Source organism: Pipistrellus hanaki (assembly GCF_964339955.1).
Source record: "Pipistrellus hanaki genome assembly, chromosome: 14".
NCBI classification, from domain to species: Eukaryota; Metazoa; Chordata; class Mammalia; order Chiroptera; family Vespertilionidae; genus Pipistrellus; species Pipistrellus hanaki.
Window position 1 is genome coordinate 43,853,945 of NC_140516.1, and position 12,979 is coordinate 43,866,923.

Consider the following 12,979-nt stretch of genomic DNA (forward strand, 5'->3'; position numbering starts at 1 on the left):
AAAGGGAGTCCTGTAACTTTTCTGATAGCTAAGGAGATAGTCCTGAAAGTCTGACAGATCACAGCTGTATCCTGTACTTCGTGTGAAAATGTATTTGCTTTTCCTCCTGTTCATTTACTTTTTCGAATTTCCTAATAAAAGTTTATTCCAGTGTTGCATGGAGCAAGAGGTTGGATATATGCCCAGATGAGGATGTGAACAATAGTTAAATACTAGGGTATAGGCTGAGAGTGAAATAAATATGGGGTACGTGTATGTGTAAAAACTGAATGACAAGGAGAAACACCTTCTAAATAATTGTTTAAAGAAGGTCCCAAGAAGAGTATTTGGATGTTTTAGACTACTGGAATAATTGAAGTAGTTCTATTCTTTCTATAGGCCATGCAATTCCTTTACAAATAATCACATACTTGCTCTGGATTCTAAGAGTTCTACCATTTTATTCTCTCTCAAATATTCAGAACAACCTTAGGACAGCATTCCTTTCATCTTACCATCCTAAACATCTTTGATTGCCACTGGAACAATATTAATTATCCACAATTCTTTCCTTTCTTCCCTCCTTCTATCCTTCTCTTCTTCCATCTTCCTATTTTATGTTCTGATGTCTGTGTAAGCCTAAAACACTAACTAGTAGGTCACTCACAACAGCGCAAATTCATCTCTTGACATTGGACAGATAGCTTGATGTTTTTCATCATTTCATTTGACATGGGTGGAATGTTTCATTGGCGCTACAGAGTAATGACAACATGTTCCATAGGGAAGAGTATTACAATTTTAGCGTTCTTTCCTGAGTAGCAACTTTAACTTTGATAGAATGGAAAGAGTGCTGGCCTGAAGTGAGGAGATATGTTTTCTGTATGACCTTAGGTAGCAGCCTTAGGCACCTCTGAATTCTCACAAATGAAGAAATTGGGCTAGAAGACCTTTAAGTTCTTTTCAGCTCTATTTGACATTCATGAAGCCTAGGCTTTCTGCTTGTACAAAACATAGTTGTCTCTCTTATTATATTAGTGTCAATTACTCCCAAAGACCCACTATATAATACGAAAGGTGGAAAGAAGGCAAGCCAGTTGAGCTGTTTGATTTAAAAGGATGAAGTCTCTGTGTTCCAATGGTGAGGCTCCACAGCGGGACACAGACTACACTGAAGGAGATGCAATACTGATGCCTGTAGGTCGTGGACAGGGGCTTGTGGATTGATTTGTTTAATGGCACTCCCTTGTATTGGTATAGCACAGTCTAGAAAAGGATTTATTTTTTCTTCTACAGCTTCTTGGTTTGGGAAAAGCCTAAGTGAGAGGATTGGCCATAGTGAATTCTTCCTTTGTGAAAACAGAGTAAGAGCATCTTCAAAAGTAAGAAGTGAAGCAAGTTGGTGCTGTATTTCACACAATGCACATAAAAGCTGAAATACATAGATAAAAATCTAGGTGCTTATAGCCCTGGCCAGTGTGGCTTAGTTGGCTGGGTGTTGTCTCATGCACCAAAAGGTTGCCAGTTCAATTTCTGCTCTGGATACATGCTCAGGCTTGTGGGCTTGATCCCGGGTAGGCAGTGTGCAGGAATCAGCTAATCAATGTTTCTCTCTACATTGATGTTTCTCTCTCTCCCTCTAAAAATCAATTAAAAAACTAAAAAAAAAAAAAAAAAAAAAAAAATCTAGATGCTTATAGAGGTAGGTACATGGAGACCTACCATAACAAATGCTCTGGCTAATGAAGGATTAACTTTTTGCTTTTGCTTTTATGTTGCTTTGTTATTTTTATCTAGGTAGCCTCCTAATCCATGTAAATTTCTATTCTAAGATACGTTCTTCAGTATACTTATCATTATATGAAATCTTTGAACATTTTGGTTTAATTTTTTTTTGGTGTTGATATGTATGCATTCCTGTTGGGTATTAATGAATGCTTGGAGGAATGAATAGATTTGATTAATGTAATATAAATATAAATGTAAAAAGCTTGAAATATTTTTTCTCCTGCTTCATTTCTGAGGGTGTATATAACTGTTAAACTTGAAATTTACAAAAGTAATTTGCTTCTAGCAGAACCCTTTCCAAAATCCTTTCTGTAATTTTTAGCCACATGATTAAAAAATATAGCATTCAGTGTGTTATCTTATTGTTTCTCATTTTCAGTTTTGTTTTAGTTTTTAACTTAGTAACTCCAAAGGCATTAGTTTGGGCCTTCTCTTTCCACTCCTTTTTTAATTTAAAACATTATATCATTTATTATATAGGACCAGCAGGAATCAGTTTAAAGAGGATAAGAGCTGTTTTAGATTAATGGCTTGGCAACTTGGAAATAGCCCACTGGAGTCAAGTCCTGCTTATCTTGGAGTAAGTTTTAAAAACTTAGCCATTGGGGATTGTTTCTATAAGCTGCCAAATTGAAAGTTTGAGTAAAGAAAAGCTTTACACTGACCAACATACCCCCAAATTTTTGTTAGTATGCTTTATAGGAATCTTGTTGTATGGAGGATGGTAGATTCTATAGGATAAGAAGCTTTTCATGACAATAAATAATACTGCTCTGGTTTACATGAAATTTATAGTGTTTTTCCTTTAATTTCTCAATTTTTCACATATGACATTTACTTTCCTTTTTTGTTTTAATATTTTAAGTGAAAACCATTTATTACTTTCTAACTTTTTCTATATTAGAAAAAAACACCCCTTCTTTTCCCTTCTCTCGTTTGTAGGATTGCACAACCTTTCAGTTAAACAAAACCAAAATTGTTCACTTGCTCACAGTTTCCACCCCCTTGAAATAAGTCACATAGCTCCCTTTGGGTGTGCCCTGCCTCAGACTGCAGTCACAGTTACTTGATCCTCCTTATCTCAAGCCACTCTGGGCTTCTTAAATTGTCTCTTCATCTCCTTTCTTCCATCTTCTTTGCCCTCTTCCTCCCAGTGTTTGTCCTGCACCTCCCTTCTCAGAGACTCAAGAGCAGTTCTCCTGAATTGTTTTTTATTTTCTGAGGAAGGGACTTATACACTGTCCAATGATAAATGTTTCATTGAGGAATTCCTACATGAGGATTAACCCCTTCAGACTGAACATTTTGCAAAGGTCCTTTCCTTCCTTCCTTCCTTCCTTCCTTCTTTCCTTCTTGTTTTTTTTTGTTTTGTTTTGTTTTGTTTTTTGTTGTTGTTGTTGTTCTTTCATTCTCGGAGATTAGGTATTATAGATATGAATTCATGAATATAAAGTACAGATGACCCTTGCTTTGTGTACATATGTGCTCTAAAAAGTTGGCTGTATCCTAAATTAAATAGGAGAGATTACTATTTAAAAGAACTTATCAAGGAATCTTTAAAGAATTCGCAATATAAATAACACTACTTACTTTGTTTTAGAAGATATTTTCATTCAGGTTGTTATATAGGCTGTGTTGCAAATGATGGTGTTTATAATATTCTCTGTAAAAGAGAATTGGTTATATATGTGGGCTTGGATGTGAGAATATATCTTAAACATTAGCTGATGGCATTTTCACTTCAGTAGTAACTTGATAAAATGGTTATCTGTTCTTAGTGATTTAACATGGCATACTTTTCACCTTTCATGAGGTTAGCCCACTTTTCCAATCCCCAAAAGTAATTTTTCTATATGTGTCAACATCTTTCTGGGCCAGTAACCTTGGGAATTTAGGTGTCTCGCAAACATAGTGCTTGGTGATTAGTTTTATTTATTTATTCTTTTCTTCCCAGCCTCTTTCATTAAATCTACCATGCCTATACTTTTAAGGATTTGAGCCCATAGGGCAGGTGTCGGCAACCTGCAGCTCCGGAGCCGCATGCGGCTCTTTTTGTTAAGTGAAAAAATCCTTTTTCTGCACGATCCGGTATATAGCATTAAGGTAAGAAACAATATATGCAGTGTTATATTTGTTTTAAATGTCGCAATGGTTTTGCGGCTCCCAGGTTTTTTTTTTCCTTTGAAAACAGGTCCAAGTGGCTCTTTATGTCTTAAAGGTTGCCGACCCCTGCCATAGGGTATGGTACTGGTGTTCCAGATTGACATGGTCATTGTTTTTTAACCTTGGTATTAACCTAGAACATTCTTATACTACTTCCATGATGATGTGGTGGCAGATTACAGTTTGAATGGCTTCAAGATAATTGGTCTTAATTATTTCTAAGTCACTCATTTGTGCAGTGTAAACAAGCATTGTTCTAAAAAAAAAGGGGGGGGGGATATAAATAGCTTTTGAGTTTCTTAGCATACAAATTAAAAATTAGGGTGAAAGCAAAAGCACATGACACTAAACTACATGGTTTGCTAGTCAATTGTAGGATTCCTATAGTTTAAATTATATAAACCACTATAAGCTATTAACTAGTAACAATTTCTATTTCCCTTTTGCATTAGTTGCAATGTGTGGTTCTTTCATTTAAAGCAAAGCCATGTGTCAAAGTACCAGTTTATTAAGAAGTATGTTGTCTTTGCATGTCTTTCTGCCAGGCTTGTACATACCATCTTCTCCCCCAAATACCAAACTCCAATTGTAACTTCCCCAGAACCTTTCAAATTGGCTCCTTTTTCCGAGTCTGCAACATATCTATTTTAACAAAGGAACACAGTGTGTACTTATAATTGTTTAAGAAGCTGTCTCCTCTCCCCTCCCAGTGGGTCTTGACAGGGGACCTCAGGTCATACCCCCGGCCCAGCAGGTCTTGGGGGGGAAGAGGGGAGATGACGATGACTCAGGTCATGCCCCCCACCTGGTGGGACTTGATGATGGGACCTCAGGCTGTGCCCCCCGCTCAGTGAGGCTTGATGGAGGATCTCAAGGTTCGCTGCCTGCCCATGGCCAGGGGACCTCAGGCTGCCCACCCTGCCAAGAGGGCTTGACAGAGGACCTCAGGCCATGTCCCATACCTGGTGGGACTTGACGGGGGACATCAGGCCAAGGCACACCCTCTGCCCCAGTGCCAGGCTGGGGAACCTCAGGCCACATCCCCTTACCAGCGTGTGCTGGGGGAACTAAGGCTGCACCCTCCCACCCCGCCTAGCGGGGCTTGATGAGGGACCTGAGGCTGTGCCCCCCACCCAGTGGGGCTTGATGCATGTGGGGCTGGCTGGGGCTGAATCTTGCCCAATGGGTGTAGTACTGGCAGGGTCTGGGTCTGGGTCTGGCACGATTTTCAGGCGCGCGTGTGTGGGCTTGGATGTACCCATGAGCGGCCAACCAAGGCCAGCTGATGTTAGTGCTGAGCCTGGGGACACTTAACCAGAAGTAAGGGCACACTGAGGTCAGATACTGCTTATTTGAGAAATTTTAGGAAAGTTTACAGCATAAGTCAAGACAGGTCCTTTGCGTGGAAAAGCTCCTGGAAGCGGCTTGGGTAGACCCACAAGTTGGGTGGAATGGGTCTCAGGGAGTACCAGGGTGAGGCTAACAGACTAGAGAAGTTGATGGAGACTCAGATATGGCACCCACCTCTGGCTCTATTGTAGAGCCCAAGGGAACAGTGGCCTCTTGCCAGCACTTCTCTCTGGGAAAAAGCTGCCCTTCCAGGGCTCACCCTGAAGCCAGTTTATTTCTCCCCTTGTGTTCCTGGCTTTTTTGAGCTCAGAGTTTCCCAGTAAGTCCATGTGTGGGGCCTGTAAGAGAACTGCCTGGGACTCCAAAAGCCCATTGTGTATCTCAGCCACAATCCCTGCTGGTTTTCAGGAGCCAGAGTTATGAGGACTTCTCTTCCTGGCAGTGGAACCCTAGGCTGATGGGGCTCCAAAGCCAAGATATCATTCCTGATTTTAATATGTCACACGTGGATGTGGGACCAGCCCATTTCATGTCTTTGCCTTTTTTACCAGGCTCCATGTGGCTTCTTTATATCTTTAGGTGTATGACTTCTGTTTAGCTAGATTTCAAGTGTTCTGAAAGATGGTGGTTTTGTAGTTAATTGTTAAATTCCAAAGTGATTATGGGAAGATTCAAGTACCTATTTACCTATGCTGCCTTCTTGACTGGACAAGATTGCAAAAGAAATATATTTCATGTGTCGTGAATGGTTTCATATGCTGTGTATTCATGTTACATTTTATTTTTACTTGTATTCTGTTCTGTTTTTGGACATTTCCTCAAAGCAGAAATTGTGAATCCAGGTTTTTTTAAGAGTAGATATATATATTATTCTTCACTTTTTATTTTTTTAAATATATTTTTTATTGATTTTGTACAGAGAGGCAGGGAGAGAGATAGAGAGCTGGAAACGTCGATGAAAGAGAGTCATCGATCAGCTGCCTCTTGCACACCCCCCCCCCCCCCCCCCCCCCCGCCACTGGGGATATGCCCGCAACCAAGGCACATGCCCTTGACCAGAATTGAACCCGGGTCCCTTCAGTCCCCAAGCCGACGCTCCATCCATTGAGCCAAACCGACCTCGGCTTATTTTTTATTTTTATTTTTTTATGTAGTATGTATCTTCCTCTAAGAGTGGTAAATAAAACAGGTTGTTGTATTATGCCATGGTAGGGTCAAAGCCACATATTTGTTTGTTTGTTTGTTTCACTTCAAGTTTGGCAACCTTCAGAAACACTATAAGCTCACTAGTTTGGTTAATTTTTGTTTTAGATGGGGATTATGACTGATCTTCAGACTTAATGATTTACTGAATTTTGACTCAGCTTTATTAGGTTTAACTTGCCAATCATTGTAGGTTATGTCTTTTTACCTTTTTTTTTTTTTTAATCCAAAAGAAAACCTATTTGGACACTAACCATATTTCATTTATCTGTAACTTTATAAGCTTTTCTGTAATTGCTTCTTTTTAAATCCTGGATTACCTCTTTTAACAAATAACCATCTATCAAATATTAATTCGGCAAAGGACAGTATTCATTGATCAACTATAATATTTTTTGAAGTTCCCCCGTATGAGGTCCGGGGCCCTCTCCTCCGCTCAGAGCACATGAGAGAGCTATCCCAGAAGAGACAATTGTGAGTCAATGTGTCATGAGTGCTGTTCGTTGGGAGTTAAGCCAGAGAGCTGTGGGATTTGAGGCTTTAAACTTCAAGGTGGAGGTTTTCCTTGAATCCATCTTTGCAAGGGAGGCAAAACCAGGGTATTCCTAAATGGGAAATTACAAATGTGGCCAGAGATGCCCGCAGACCAGAGTTGCATTTCACCAGTTTGGCACATCTCTGACTAAGGGTTTATAACTCCAGATTAGCAGACTGTTTCATGAAGATTACTCCTACATAGAACTCACATACCTCTTATCACCTCAGCTTTGGTTTGATTTTGATCCAGGCTTTTTTTTTTCCCCCCTTGAGAGTTTCTTCCTCAGCTGCATCTCTTGTATTGTTTGGTGGCCCCACAACTATCTGCATTTTCTTTAACTCAGACCCTCTCCGCACTGTGAAATTAGCTTAGTATGAAAATCACTTCTGATAAAAAGTCACTTCTCTACTTTTTATCTCCATTATTTTTTTAATATATTTTATTGATTTTTTTAAAGAGAGGAAGAGAGAGGGATAGAGAGTTAGAAACATGGATGAGAGAGAATCATCGATCAGCTGCCTCTTCCACACCCCCTACTGGGGATGTGCCCGCAACCAAGGTACATTTGACCGGAATCGAACCTGGGACCTTTCAGTTTGCAGGCCAACGCTCTCTCCACGGAGACAAACCGGTTTCGGCTTTATCTCCATTATTACTAGTGTGAGCTATTTCCTTAACCTTTTTGAATCTCAGTATTCTCATCTATGAAAAGAGCATAATAGTGCTGTGTGATTGAGTTGCTGTGGGTGGTACATGGGATAACTGTATAAAACACACAGCATCTGCCTTATTCCAGTGGCACTTCAACTGTTTAGCAGCAGTCATTTCTCTGAGAACACCGATGTTTGCACACAGTTGGCTTTTAATCTTTTTTTAATTTCATGCCTTTTAATACGTTCTGCGATCATCTCCCTGACCTCCTGTTTTTCTGGCACTTTGCTTTCCTTTCTAGTGAGTGTTCAGCACTGAGTAACCAGATTATTATGATCTCTGAACACATAATAATCTGGGCACTCAGTGTATAGCCTATATAATAAAAGGCTAATATGCAAATTGTCCCCTCAACCAGGCCGGCAAACCACCCATGTCCCCTCCCCTGGCCAGGCTGGTTGATGGACTCCACCCATGCATGAATTCATGCACTGGGCCTCTGACACACACACACACACACACACACACACACACACACACACACACACACACTAGGAGCCAGATGCACAAAAATTCATGCTAGAATGGGCTTTCCTTTTCCTGGCTGCTGGCACCACCTTTCCACTCTGGCCCAGCCCCTCTCTGCTCAGGCCCGAGAGCTGCCTCTTTCTGTTTAGGAATGACCTCTTTCCACTCCAGCTCCACCTTACCATGCTGCCCAGAGGCCCTGAGAGACCGGGGTTGGGGCAGAACGCCTGTATCGTCGCCATGGCGACAGCGCAAGCATCCTGCCCCAGTCACTTAGTGCCTGTGTATGCAAATTAACTTTTGTTTTTTGTTGGGTTAATTTGCATATCACTCCTGATTGGCTGATGGTGTAGTGGAGGTAAGGTCAATTTACATGTTTGTCTATTATTAGGTAAGATGTATACATATACACACCGAGTGGCCAGATTATTATATGTTCAAAATCATAATAATCTGGCCACTCATTGTGTGTGTGTGTGTGTGTGTGTGTGTGTGTGTATCTTTTGATTTCAGAGAGGAAGAGAGAGGGGAAGAAAGTATAAACATCAATGATAAGAGAGAATCATTGACTGGCTGCCTCTTTCATGCCCCCCTTTGGGGATTGGCCCGCAACTGGAACATGTGCATGCATAGGAATCCAACTGTGATCTCCTGGTTCGTAAGTCAGTGCTCAACCCCTGAGCCATGCCGGCCAGACAACTTTGATTGTAACTGAATACCCATTACCCATGTATATCCATTCAGCAGACATGGATGGTTTCAGGATGCTAGGCATTGGATACAGAGTACTCCCATTCAAGTAGTGGAAACCCTTGGGAACAGCTAGCTGGTATGAGTTGTCCTGGAATGCTGTTGTTTAAAGCATTGTGGAGACACAGATGAAGGAGCTTTAAATTTGTACGGAGTAGATCAGCAAAGTAGGTTAGATTATTAACTGAGCCTTGAATTTTCACTTTGTAGAAAAAGGAACATCTTGCTAGGCAACGGGAGCTGTTTATAAAGATGCAAGTTTATAAGGTATAAGTAGTCTCTTCAAAGCGAAAGGTCTGTTTTCCTCCTCCACCACCACTGTTCTGTCATAATCGGAAGGCAAAGGGGAAACAAGGAGCCCTTTTATTAGATGTAAAAACTGCTTATCTCAGTATTAAATAAAGAGTTCTGCTTTATTTGCTTTTACTGCTATTTTCTTTGCATGTACAAAATGAGTAGGGAAAGCACAGGAACTTAGAAGCAGTATGTGAATGTGCTTATTTTTGAACTGCCTCATACTGTCAGTTTTTCCTCTACTTCCTATGTTTCTTTCCTTTGATCACTATATGCCAGGCACTTTACAGTGATTATCTCTTTTACTAATCACACAGCTTTGAGTTAAGATTTTTTTTTTTTTCCACATGAGAACACTGAAAGTAAAAGGCATTTTAAAAACCAACCCCCCCAAAATTTGTTTAAGATGCATAGCCTGTGAGGGGGAGAGCTCTTCCTCAGAGCCAGCACTATCTCCAAAACTTTAGTTCTTTTTATCCTAAATGAAGTGCAGAGCTGCTGCATAAAGAGCCTTAGACTAGGCTCAGCCAATAAATTACTGACCAGTGGGATGACTAGTACAGGCAGTCAAGCTTTCTAAATTGTATTTAGTTTTTTTAACCTAAGAAGTAGAGTAGTTGGAGCAGTTGAGGCTATACTTCCTTTTCTTTTTTCAAATATATATATATTTGAAATAATATATATATTATTTCAGAAAGGAAGGGAAAAGGAGAGAGATAGAAACATCAATGAGTGAGAATCATTGATCAATCAACGCTATACTTCCTTTTAACGTTATTTTTTTTCCTTAGGCTCCTTCATCTATTTTGTTCATGTCTGATAATTTTGTGCAACCTTATGTGATATAGTGAGAATGTTCTAATGCATAGGTTGCAAAAACATGACTGTTTGGAGTTGTTTTAAATCACTTTTAAATCAAAATAGTGATTGCCTCTGGGGAAGTGAGAGGGAGTTGCCTAGGAAAAGGCATGAGGGAACTCTCTAGGGTGAATGTGATGTTCTATATCTTGATAGGAGCTTGGGTTATACAAGTGTACACTTACATTTTTGCATTTTGTTGTGTATAAATTTTACATGGAAAGAAAAAAACCATAAATAAATATTGAACTCTAGGTAATGATATGCATGCGGACATATTTGGGGGAAAGTATATTGGTGTCTGTAATTTACTTTATAATTCACTAAAAATAAGATAGATTAATGGATGAATAGAGAGATGGATAGATGAAGAGATATGTGATAAAATATAGTACAGTGTGGATAATATACTAATTTTATATACAGTGTTAATAGTAGAATCTAGGTAGTGCTTATATGGTTCTCAGTGTAAGATTATTTCAAATTTGCTGCATATTTGAAAATTGTAATAAGTACATATATAAAATTAAAAATATTATAATAAATTGTTGGGGAGAAAATCACTTTGCAAATGAATCGGTAATTTCATACCAACATCTTTTCCCCTTACCCCTTTAAGGGTCTTTTAATGCTATCCCAGGCTCTAGTTAAACTATCCTGAGTTTAAGTGTTCTAAATTAAACAGCTCAGAGAGACCTTTTCTTTCCTTAGCCAGCTTGTAGGTTGGGAGGTTCCTTCCTTTACACATTGCAAGCTAGTCTTAATGTCTCTTGGAGCTGAAGCTTGTCGAGCAACTCATCCCTGTGGTTGTTTGAGTTACTGATAGTTATATTTGTAGAAGTTCGTGTCATCATCAGCCAAAGATTAAACTTTTCCTCTGCTCCCTCTCCCATCCCTGATGTACCTTTGATCAAATGATGTTAAGGAAATAGCCCCCCCTTTTTTTGTGTGCTTTGTTTTTAGTATGTCACGTGTTTGAGATGCCTCGTTATTTCTTTAACAAATCACACTCGGTGCTTTCACAGCACTTTAATTACAGACAACTTCTCATTGAGCTGGTTTGAGTTCTGGCTTGAGAGAATCTTCATTCTGAAGTTTATGGGATGTCGCTCTTGTATTTGGAGCAAACACTTTACCTTTTCTTCATTGGTTAAACCCAGCCCCTAGAGGTGCCCCAAATGAATCTCATTCAACTTGTGTTTGAGAAAAGATCATTAGGAGTGCATGAATTCTTGAGTGGCAAAAGGGGAAAGCAATGAATTATGTTAGGATAATGAATTCAACTATGGGGATATTTAGTTGTTTATAAAAAATTAGTAAGACAGCTAAAATATGTTTTGAATTATTTTCTAAAAATATCAATTTCTCTAATTTTCTTAACAATAATTATTCACAAGTTATTTTACATTCTGAAAATAAGTTACAGTATTAAAATACTATATGTTTTTATAAAATTTAAGTGAAATAAATATTTGGAAAAAATGGAATTTTAGAGCAGAAAGAGAGGGGGGTAGAATGCTTCTTGAGTTGCACATGAGCCATACTATTATTTAAGCCTCTAGCACTCAGTAATGGAGTATTTTTATAAAATCTGTAAAACTGATGGGCAGTGGGAAGGAGAAATTTGATTGTTTGAGAGTTTCCCTAAAAGATTGGATCTATAAATTTACATGAATCCCTGAAACAGGCAGGTGTATGTGAGTGTTAAATAAAACTTGCTTTTCTGCATGACTATGGTGAAAACATTGGTTCTCAACAACTTTCACTTTTATAAGGACTTTTTAAAGGGACTAACTACACATTGGACAAGCAACTGTGTAGTCTAAAAAGTATTGGCTGGATTTAACGTACTGGGGCATGTGGATTCCTGAGAATGTCACACATTGTCTATGCCAATAAATCGGTGTCTATTCTTGATACCTGATCTGATGTCATTGGCAGATTTTCCTCTTTATTAGAAGGGTGATATTCAGAAGGGAGAATATTTTTTTCATATATTTTGCTGTTTCTGTGATTGAGTGTTTTTTTTCTTCTTCTTCTCTTTTTTAAGCTATGAAATATTACTGGCAAGTCCCAAGAAAACTAGATCTGGATTTCATTTTGTCTCTTCAACTCTGTGTGATCTTGTGCACATTCCTGACATGTTACAAACAGCCTGTGTCTCTGAATGTGCAGTATCAGTTTTCAGTGGTGAAAGCCCCAAAAGGAAACAGACCGATTCTTCCATGCGCAAACAGCTGGGCAGTTGTGGATGGAATTAATTGCTGATATATATTGGCTGTGTTTTTCTTCTCTTGTCATTTCCTTTGCAGCTGCGAAAGTGAAGTTTGACTTGAAAACAGACATTTCCAGCAGTGCAAATCCAAAAAGTATCAAGATGGGATTCTTCAGATATAATATCTAACTCTGCTACCTTGGAGTTGTTCAGTTTGGGGGAAAGCAAACAGATGATTTATAATTACATATCATGGTTGAAAAATAATTAAATCAGGCACTTGAACTATGGAAAGATTATTTTGGAATGGGTTGATTTATCTTATGGCAAGAATGACCTCATAATTCAACAAAAGGCTAGATCAGTCATCACCCCCTCCCTAGGATCCTGAAAAATGGTTTTTTAGACATCTCTCAAAATATCGAAATGGTCAATTCTCCAGACTGATTTATTGTTTCAGTGTGAGGGAGTAGCTGTTGGTGAGGGTAATGTATCATTAAAAATAACATTTTCCTCCACGCCCCTCCCCCCCATCCTTTTCTATTGTTTGTTTTAAATCCTATGTAAATTATTATATAACTTATTTTATACATGCTTGGGTATTTCACTGAGAAACATTTTTTAATTCATGAGTGATAGGAGTTTAGATAAAAGTAATAGTT

General features: G+C 38.9%; 1 protein-coding gene across 4 annotated transcripts in view; it reads left to right on the forward strand.

The window, feature by feature from the left end:
* The window catches only part of ADD3 (adducin 3), a 102,740-nt gene that overhangs the window by 40,370 nt on the left and 49,391 nt on the right, over positions 1-12,979 (forward strand). The window lies entirely within an intron of this gene.